Source organism: Mastigoproctus giganteus, chromosome 13 (genome assembly GCF_048544385.1).
Source record: "Mastigoproctus giganteus isolate SK-2022 chromosome 13, ASM4854438v1, whole genome shotgun sequence".
NCBI classification, from domain to species: domain Eukaryota; kingdom Metazoa; phylum Arthropoda; class Arachnida; order Uropygi; family Thelyphonidae; genus Mastigoproctus; species Mastigoproctus giganteus.
The window spans coordinates 169,010,046-169,020,769 of record NC_143587.1 but is presented as its reverse complement, the minus strand read 5'-3'; the positions used below and the strand labels follow the sequence as shown (position 1 = coordinate 169,020,769).

At 38.7% G+C, this 10,724-nt stretch overlaps 1 long non-coding RNA gene across 1 annotated transcript in view; it reads right to left on the bottom strand.

The window, feature by feature from the left end:
• Positions 1-9,585: 9,585 nt before the first annotated feature.
• LOC150076597 (uncharacterized) overlaps positions 9,586-10,724 on the bottom strand; it is a 134,234-nt gene continuing 133,095 nt past the window's right edge. The window contains exon 4 of the long non-coding RNA XR_016547825.1: positions 9,586-9,673. This is a non-coding gene — a long non-coding RNA (uncharacterized LOC150076597). The remainder of the gene's footprint in view (positions 9,674-10,724) is intronic.

Sequence of the window (10,724 nt, the reverse complement as noted above, 5' to 3'; positions counted from 1 at the left end):
GATACAGGATCACATAGACAAGACAGCAGTAATAGTTCAGACACAGCATCGGTTTCTAAAGCGGAAGTCTTGTATGACCAATTTTATTGGATACTACAGCGTGGTCACAAAAGAACTGGATGCAAAAAAATAATTTTGATATCATATACTGTACTTGGATTTCAGGAAAGCTTTTGGTATGTATCCATGGAAGACTGCTGTACAAATTGGAGTGGTATGCCATTAAGGTCAAGTTACTGCAATGGATAAAGTGATGGTTGAGAGGAAGACTGCAGAGAGTGGTAATATATGGACACTGCTCTATGTGGATTAATGTTATTATCGGAGTCCCCCAAGGTTCAGTGCTGGTCCCATTGTTGTTTTGTGTATTTATCAATGAAGCTATATCAGGCTTAATGTCCATGTTTTCAGAATGATACAAAGATTGGCAGGGTTATTAATGACAGTAAAGACAGTATGCTACTGCAACAGGATCTAAAAAAGTTAGGCAGATTGGTTCAGAAGTGGCAACTGAAGTTTAACATTGACAAATGCAAAGTACTCCATATGGGTAGCAGTAACCCAAGAGAAATGTACCAACTGTGTAGTACTACACTCAGGGAGGTGGAGAATGAAACAGACCTGTGGGTAATTGTGCAGTCAGATATGAAGTTCTCTGAGTACTGCAGATGGGCTGCCTGAGCAGGTCATGGAGCTTTGTCAATGATATATAGGAATTTTGCTAGCAGAGATAGGCAGGTGATTATCCTGTTGTATAAGGCAATGGTCCTTGAGTACTGTATACAGGTCTGGAGGCCTCATTTTAGGAAGGATGTAGAGTTGCTAGAACGAGTACAGAGAAGGGCAACAAGATTGGTGAGAGGAACAAAAGGGTGTGCTTACGAAGAAAGGCTTAAGTTATGCAGGTTGCAGCATCTGGAGACTAGGCACCTGTGATGTGATCTGATTGAGGTGTACAAGGCCTTGAATGGTTTGAGCAGGCTCAATGTTGATGGGATACCTCTTCAAACAGGCCTATGGGGGCTGGGAAATTCCATACTGCAATAAGCTGAGCAAGCAGGGATACTTCTGCTTGCTCAGCTTAATAACCTGAGGGGATGTAGATTTAAACTGAGGAAAGATAGTTGTAGAATAGATGTGCGAAAGTTTGCCTTTGGCCAGCAGGTATTTGATTGCTGGAACAGACTTCCATCTGTTGTTGTGGAAGTTGATAGCTTAAATAAATTTAATTGTGAACTAGACAAACATTTGGAGTGACTAGATGGGTGAAATGGGAAGAGTTTTTTTTTTTTTTTTTGCTGATGCTGTATAAGCTTGTTTTCTTGCATCATATGCCTCAACTAATGCTAAAGCTAATGTTATATCAGCCCGGAAATAGAATAGAGTGTTCTCTATTATATTTCCTGGCTGATATACAGTAACAGGAAATAGAATAGAATAATATGTTTTCTTTTATTAAAATGCAAATTAGAAAATAAGATCCTTGAAAAATGCCAATCAAAAGGGAAAAAAAAATCTTTCAAATATTTGGGATCAATCTTACAAAGTGATGGATCATCCCAAACAGAGATCAGTAAGAGAATTGCAGACGGCAGAAAGGCTATCAGCATGTAAAACTCTGTTCTGTGGAGCAAAAATAACCTAAATAAAACAAAGAAACATATTTCAAATGATTGTTCAAAGTCTTCTATTGTATGGAGTGGAAACCTGGACATTGAATAGGTGAGCGGAAAACAAATTGCTCTCCACAGAAATGGATTTTTGGAGACGCTCAGTGGGAACTTCTAGATGAGACAGAAAACAGAATGAAAACATAAGGGAAAAAATGGAAGTGAAAATTGACACCATCAAAGAAAAGCATCTAACATGGTATGAACATGTAAAACGGATGCAAGAAAACAGATATCCAAAGGCTACCCTGGAATGGATACCTCCTGGAAGAAGGAGTAGACCTAGGAGGACATGGATGGATGGAATACGGGATTGCATGACACCCCGAGGCTCAACCAACCAAGACACCCTGAACAGCACTTTATGGTGGGAAAAAATTCCTAACAAGAAATAACTTGTAGGCTGAGGAAACCCATCGTAAATGGAAACACTCCTCTTGAAGAAGAAGAAGAAAATTAGGAATTGAAGATTTAATTCCTAATTTTCGTGATTCTTTTTTTTATATAAAAAAAATTAAGGTTTATATAAATTTTATTGAGTTTTGCTTTTAATGTTCTATGAACGTTTAAAGATAATTTTATTAGTTTTTTATAGGCAACAAATGCTAGTTCCCCTTAATGAAAACCAGCTCACTGAACTAGAACTATGTCCTGTCATTCTGTCCAATCCATTGGTACCATTTCTGAGCCGTGCAAGTTTTTAATATCAAGAACTTATAATTTGTTCAATTCTCTAGTTGCAATGCATGCATTACATTTTAGGACTTAAATATTTTTAATTATTCGAAATTATGGACTTGATTTGTAGGTGACATAAGTGTTTATCCCCTTACAACATGTGAGAAAAAGCTCCCTGGTATATCTTGACAGCTTGAAGACTCATTTTTCAAAAATCTTCTTTGAGCTTGAAAAAGAGAATAACAATTTAAATCCATCTCATGAATACTCCTTTCGTCTTCTCTCCTTTATTTTTCTTATATCCATAGAAATTTTGTATCAGCATTTTCTGATACAAAAAATACTGAAAGTACCAGAAAATACTGATACAGGCAAAGTTCTCTGTATTACTTCTGTCCATCCTATCAAAAAGATGTATTGTGAAGTCCAACAGGGCTGCTCACCATTTATACAATTAAGTTTGTTTTACTAGAAATTTTCAAAAAAATAAATAGTTACTTGGTGACTTTCGTTAAAAACATGAAAAAAGTCATTGGCTTTTTCCCATCCCCATTTCATCAACCCGTTGTGTACCTGGTAGCTGTAATCTCTTTTAAAAAAAATTGCTATTGTCTTGCCAAGGATATCTATGATATACTTTATATGAATTGAAATGCCAGTGCAACAACATACATTCAGTGATAACTTAATTATGACCACATTGTCCATAACGGACTTTCTTTCTGCATAGCTCACATTATAAAAGCCAAACAGCTCCCTGTTCTAGAGCAGTAGTAATTTGCATCTGGTCATTCAAGTCAGAGTGATAAAGTAGCAGTTATGGGATGTAGTAAAGATATTGCAGATGTTCAAAAGGTTATGTTTGTGGAGGCTCATGCATTGGGTGCTTTCATACCACCACTTTGCTTATTGGAGGCTTGAAGTGGTGAAATCCATGTTTAGTCTCTAGAGCAAAGTTTCCGGCATCCCCCTCCCCCCATACTTCTCCTAAAACCCATGCACGGTACTAAGTACTATAGGTTTTGATACCTTTCGTGTTTGGGGTTTTCATAAAAAAAAAAAAAAGTAGGAGCAGTGCCTTGACAGTTACCCACAGCCCACTGGAGTTAAGGTGTACAAAGTATGGTGTCAAATGCATCAAAGCACCTCCTGCCAACAGAACTGTAAAGGATTATGCAAGATGGATGTTTGTTGTAAGCAAAGGGTGTAGGGTGTTGTATAGGCTTAATGCAGGTCACTGTGCAACAGTTGACATTGCAATATGTCATCTGCTGTTGTGCATAATAGGGATTGCAAGAACAATATCCCAAATGATGGTGTATTGCACATTCAGAGAGGCGCCTCCGTAGCCAGATGGGCAGGAGCAGCAGTGCATAGCACATGCTTCTTGATTAGCCGGGGATTCGAGCCCGTGACCACCAAATACAGAGGATGCAGAAAGGTCAGGGAATGACCACTGCATATCCCCGGAGCAATATGGCCTTAGTTGCTAATGCTCCTAAAAACCAAATAACAAAATAAATAACAACACACTCAGATGCATGGGAGTTCCACAGTAGACAACCCAAGAGACATCTTCTCCTCACTGCTAATCATTATCTGCGAATGCTGAGGTGTCAACAACATGATGGTTGGATGCTGGAGGACGAAACGAGTGGTTGTCAGATGTGTCTAAATACCTGGTGCAATGTGCTGACGGATGGATGCCTTCATGTGTGCTACAAGCAATAAGAGTCCATGGGCCCATCATGCATGATACTCACTATCCAAGAAGGAGGACAACTGAACGGTGGTTGCTTAATATGGGACATATTTTTCTGGCAAGTACTAGGACCCCAGTTGCACATAAACCAACATTTCACTGGTGTGGAGACCCCAGGCGACCATGTGAATCTGTCCATATTGAATTTTTCCCAGACAGAAACATGATCTTCCAAGATGATAATGCAGTGTTGTTGGGCACACTGTGCATGAGTGGTTCGAGAAGTACTGTGATCACCTATTTGCCATCTATTTTGACAATGTGGAAAGCCTTGCAAGCAGCATGGCTGCAGATTCCTATGGATGGCTTCAGACATCTAGTGGAACACATGTCTGAACATCTAGGTGAACAACAACTGTTATCAGTATGAACAGTAGCCCAACACTGTATTATGAAGGGGGTCATAATTTGGTGGTCACTTGTATGTTGGATAGTGTCACAGGAGATTATGGGACTGCCTAAAAGAACACTCAATTTGAAGAATGGAAGATTAGTGTTAACTGGCATGATATGCCCCTGGGCATCTGGTCACAATTTTATTCTGGTCTGCAAATAAATATGGATTAATTCCTTCAAACAAAAATAATTTTTATAGAAAACATAAAACACTTATGTTTGTATGCTAATGTCAGTAATACTTGAATCTGATGTTCTGATTAAATTAAATGCAAATGACAGGAATAATTGTCAGGGAAACGGGAAACATGCTTTGTAAAAAGGATAGGTGGAATAGGACCAGGGTATGTCTGCCAGGGGCAAAAGTTGATGACGTTGTAGAGCGGATATCATCTTTTAAGGGCACAAAAGGTGATATAGTTGTACACGTTGGCACTAATGACATTAAGAGTAGGAGACCGGCGGAATTACTTGACAAGTACAGGTCACTGATGAAAAAAAGCCGTGAATTAGGGTTGAAATTGAAAGTGTCTGCAATTCTGCCCAGACACGATAGGAGGGAGTATATGATGAGAGCCCTGTCAATCAATTCGGCCCTGGAAAGATTGTGCAGGGCTCAAGGGGTAGAATTTTTTTCAGCCTGGTCTGTACTTGTTAACAGGAGAGACTGCTTCTACAGGGATGGGATACACTTAAATAGAAAGGGTGCAAGAATGTTTGCTGATGCTATCGAGGCAATGTTAGGTGGGTCGGAAAACTGCTAGATTGGGGGGATACAAGGACTAATAGATTAACAGTAGCCACTGGCAGAGGTGAAAGTGATTCTTGCACTGCTTCTATTGGAATGAGCCGCAGCCTGGAAAATAAGATGCAGGATATTTCAGAGACTGCTGGGAATCATTGGGGTACAAGTAAACACATGGGTTGTGTTAGGGTAGCTAAGAAAAAGAACAGGTGCATGTATACTTGTGTGTACACCAATGCTAGGAGTTTAGTAAATAAATTTGATGAATTTGAGGTATTGCTCAAAACATCAAAGGCAGATATTGTGGGGATTTCAGAGACGTGGTGTCACACAGATATAAGAAATGCAGAACTGGAATTTGGGGAGTACAATGTGTACAGAAAGGATAGACAGGATAGGAAGGGAGGAGGGGTTATGCTATTAATTAAGAAACACATAAAATCCAAGGAAGTGAAGCCAGTCGACATCGCTGGACAGTGCAGTGTCGAGTCAGTTTGGTGTGACATAAGCATTGGGAGATCAAAATTGAGAGTAGGAGTGTGCTATAGGCCTAATGACTCTGATGAGTATAATAAGAAACTGTTCGGAGAAATAGAGTGGGCCAGTAAATCAGAGAGTCTTATAATGGGGGATTTTAATTTCCCAGATATTGACTGGAATTTGGGGGCTGGTCACTCACACAGTAGCAAGGCTTTTGTGGATTTATTGGATGATTGTTTTCTACATCAGCATGTTCGGGAGGCAACTAGAGGGAGTAATACTCTTGATTTGATTATCAGTAGTGATTCTTCATGCATTCAGAATCTGCAGATAAATGAACCACTTGGTGGCAGTGATCACAGTGTGCTGAAGTGGGAGTTACTCAAAGAGGTAACTACCATTAGGGGTAAAGGGAAGGGGTATTGCTTTCGTAAAGGCGACTACAATGGACTGAGACAGTATTTAAATTCTATACAGTGGGATCAACTGATGATATTGCCAACAGCAAATTCAAAATGGGAAGCATTCAAAGAACTTATCGTGGAAGCTACTAGGCTTTACATACCAACTAAGAAATATTGTTCAAGGTTTAGGCCTAAATGGTTGTCAGATGAACTAATGAGGCATATGGCAGAGAAGAAAAATGCATGGGATACATACAAATTAACACGTGACACGGATGCCTATGATAGATACAAGTTGATCTGTAACCAAGTTACAAAGGAGGTTAGGCAGGCGAAGGCAGATTACGAGAGATCCTTGGCAAGGGATGCGAAGAAAAACAGCAAAGAGTTCTTTACTTATGTAAACTCTAGAAGGAAGGGGATGAATCAGATTGGTCCACTTGAGATCGATGGGTCAACTGTTGATGACCCTGCTCGGGTAGCTAACAAACTAAATGAATATTTTGCATCGACATTCACACATGAGGAGTTATTCAGCGAGGGGAATGCCAGAGGTGTATTCAACTCTAGCAGTAAGCTAGAGAATCTTGTAATAACTGAGAGCAAAGTGGAGGAGAAATTGTTGAAGATAAACACAAGAAAGGCACCTGGGGTGGATGGGATCTATCCAGTTATATTAAAGGAGGCAGCAAAGGAGGTAAGCAAACCCTTAGCCATAATTATGAGAGCTTCCTTGGACTCAGGGGAGGTACCCATTGACTGGAGATGTGCAAATGTGACCCCAATTCACAAAGGGGGATCAAAGGCTGACACAAGTAATTATAGACCTGTGAGTTTAACTTCTGTTCCCGGAAAATTAATGGAGGCACTGGTGAAAGAAGCACTGCAGGATCATCTAGACAAGACTTCAGTTATAGCTAGGACACAGCATGGTTTTGTTAAGGGGAAGTCTTGCCTGACCAATTTGATTGGATACTATGATGCAGTCACAAAAGAACTGGATGCAGGGAATAACTTTGATATTATATACTTGGATCTTAGAAAGGCTTTTGATACTGTTGCACATGGAAGACTGCTGCACAAATTGGAGCAGTGTGGCATTGGAGGCAAGTTGCTGCTATGGATAAAGGGGTGGTTGAGGGGGAGAAGACAGAGAGTGGTAATCAATGGACACTGCTCATCGTGGACTAATGTTATTAGTGGAGTCCCTCAGGGTTCAGTATTGGGGCCTTTATTGTTTTCTGTATTTATAAATGATATTGATGATGGTATATCAGGCTTAATGTCCAAGTTTGCAGACGATACAAAGGTTGGCAGGGTTGTCAAGGACACTACTGACACTATGCTGCTGCAACAGGATTTGGAAAGGTTGAGCAGATGGGCTTCGAGGTGGCAAATGAAGTTTAACATTGACAAATGTAAAGTACTACATATGGGAAACAGCAACCCCAGAGCAACGTATCAACTCTGTGGTACTACACTGACAGTGGTAGAGAATGAAAGGGACCTGGGGGTGGTGGTGCAGGCAGATATGAAGTTCTCTGAGCAGTGCAGACGAGCTGCAAGAGTAGCTCATGGTGTATTGTCAATGATATATAGAAATTTTTCTAGCAGGGATAAGGAGGTGATTATTCCCTTGTATAAGGCAATGGTCAGGCCACACCTAGAGTACTGTATACAGGCCTGGAGGCCTCATTTCAGGAAGGATGTAGAGCTGCTGGAACGAGTACAGAGAAGGGCAACTAGATTGGTGAATGGGACAAAGGGGTTCTCTTACGAAGAAAGGCTTAAGTTTTGCAAATTACAGTGTCTGGAAACTAGGCACCAGCGGGGTGATCTGATAGAGGTGTACAAAGCCTTGAATGGTTTGAGCATGCTCAATGCTGATGGGATTCTTCCTCTAGCTCAGAAAAATCACCTGAGAGGGCATAAATTCAAATTGAGGAAAGACAGATGTAGGATAGATGTGCGGAAATTTGCCTTTAGCCAGCGGGTGGTTGGTGGGTGGAACAGACTTCCATCCCTTGTCATGGAAGTTGATAGCCTAAATAAGTTTAAGGCTCAGCTGGACAGGTATTTCGAACGAACAGAGGGGTGAAGTGGAAGTGGTTATTTTTATTTATTTATGTTACTTTTTTTTTTTTTTTTGGCTGATGCTGCATAAGCTTGCTTTCTTGCATCAAATGCCTCTACTAATGCTAATGCTAATGCTAATACCAAAAATATGGTGTTAATTCTGACAATGCAGTGCAGTATTGGTAGGCATCACATCTCAAATGAACAACATAATACTTGCAATTTGCACATCAATCTGCTCATTCTAACCATTAATACATAAGTTTTGTAGGTGATTGTAATGCTTTGGGACTTTCATAAATTTTTATTATTTTTATCCTTTTGCTATACATAATAAATATGCTGCCTTGTTGCCAATATCCAGATACCTGCATATCAGAAATAACGTTTATTCATGGGAAAACTAATAACATGTTCTAAATCCTTTGTGGCAGCTTCTAGTCTAACTTTCCAATGCTTGCTGTCAAACTAGTCCTTGATAACATGAGTAGTACGACATGAAGCATTATCTTGCTGATACAGATATGGGCCTTCCCCAATGTGCTGCCATGATTTAGGTAATGCATTATTGTCCAGGATATTGAGATCCTTGATGAATACCTTGGTATTCATGGTTTTGTCAGAGAAAAAATAAAAATAAATGTTCACAGCCCATCACAAAAAATAACCTCAGACCATCCAAAAATTAACCTCAGCCGTCATAAAACTTCATGTCAGCAAAATATGGTCTGGCAGGTAGCTTTCTCCCAGCATCCTCTGCACCCAGGTACAACCATCAGAATGGTAGACTGTGTACTGTGACTGGTCACTACAAGACATAGCTTTCCATTGGCCCGCAGTGGAAGAATGTAAGGCCTTACACAAGCTAGAAGATGCCGTCTGTAATTAGTAAGGTTCACGGACAGCTGCACGACTGTGCTAACCCTATCATGCAGTATCCTGCATGCTGGCACTAACATGAGTGATAGTTGTTTTCTTCCAGTCAGTGGAAGAAGGTCATTAATATACAGGAGGAAGAAGAGTGAGAGAAAGAACTGAACATTAGGGAAATGCCAGCAGAAGTTAGAAGACAGAGAGCCATCTACCATCACCTGCAGTGGGCAGTTTTAATGAAATTGGTATAACATACAAAATGTTATACCATTTTATTTCATTCTAACTTCTGGAGTAATACTTGCATACTTTTTTTCATACAGAATATTGGTATGAAATGTGATTTAAATTAGTTAAAATTGTTTTCAGTTCTGAATAACATCTTTTATTTGAAAATTAAGATATATACTGTTAACTAAGTTATACTTTTAGACAAGGAAAGTTATATATCATTATGAATTATTTTTAACAGTTTTTTATTAGATGTACTTAATTTGTTCAGTTTAGCCATATACAGCTTTACATTCCGATCCACTTCTATGCTGTCATAAATCCTGACAGTTGGATCCTCTAGTTATACACAGAAATGCTGAAAATAGAATAGATACTTAAAATTTAGAATCACAGATATTTTAGATATTAAATATAGTAATATTTAAATAAATTTGCAATTCAGAAAATGGCTAATTACATGTTTTTTAAAAATTAAATTTAATAAATGTTTTAAAAATAAAATGGCTTTAGATGCTGAAGGTGTATTTGAAACTATACAATAATTTGAAAGGGAAGTGAATCTCATTTGGAAACTAAAAATGTAATTGAATAATTTAAGTGACAGATGTCTGCTGTTGCACAGTGATAATTTATTTATTTTTTCTGAATTTAAAAAATAAGTAATCTAAAAAAGTTTAAAAAAAGTAATTTATGTGTAAATTTGACTACTGTGAAAATCGTGGAGTGAATAAGATGGATCACAAGGCAATTAGCATGCATTCATCAAGGTAAGTTCATGTTTGACCAATCTAATTGCATAACACAGTGTACACTAGTACTCTATTTTTCATTGTTCATAAAATATAACAAATTGGGTTTCACAGTATTAAAGATTCAAGTAATTCCCTTTCCCCTAAAATTCCCTAGTCATTTTCTATGACATAGTGTGCATATTGCAATAAGTAAAAAGGAGTGGTGTTTGTGTTGTTTTATCACACTTAGGATAATAATAACTATTATTATTATCCGTATGGTACAAGGAAGCCTGAGGCTTATGCTACAACAGGCAAAAAAAAAATTTCTGAATTACCCCGAGAGAGAGAGAAAGTAGAAGGGAAAAAGAATGATGATGATATCCAGCTCAGGATCCTCTCAGGATCAAGACCATATTCACCAAATGTGAGCCCCTGGGGTTACTATTGAACTTGCTTAGCCAATTTTCCAGCACTAAAGGGGTATCTTCTCGAAATTAGTAATTGTCTCTGGTGCATTTTTTCAAAGTTCCACTGGTATACTTGGCTCCTCATCATAAACATTAAATTTACACAGTTATGTTAATTTGTATGCATGATACAAACTGTAGTGGCATTAGAATACAGCAAATTCATTTCAGAGAAACTGATTCAATTCTTAATTCAGCAAATCAG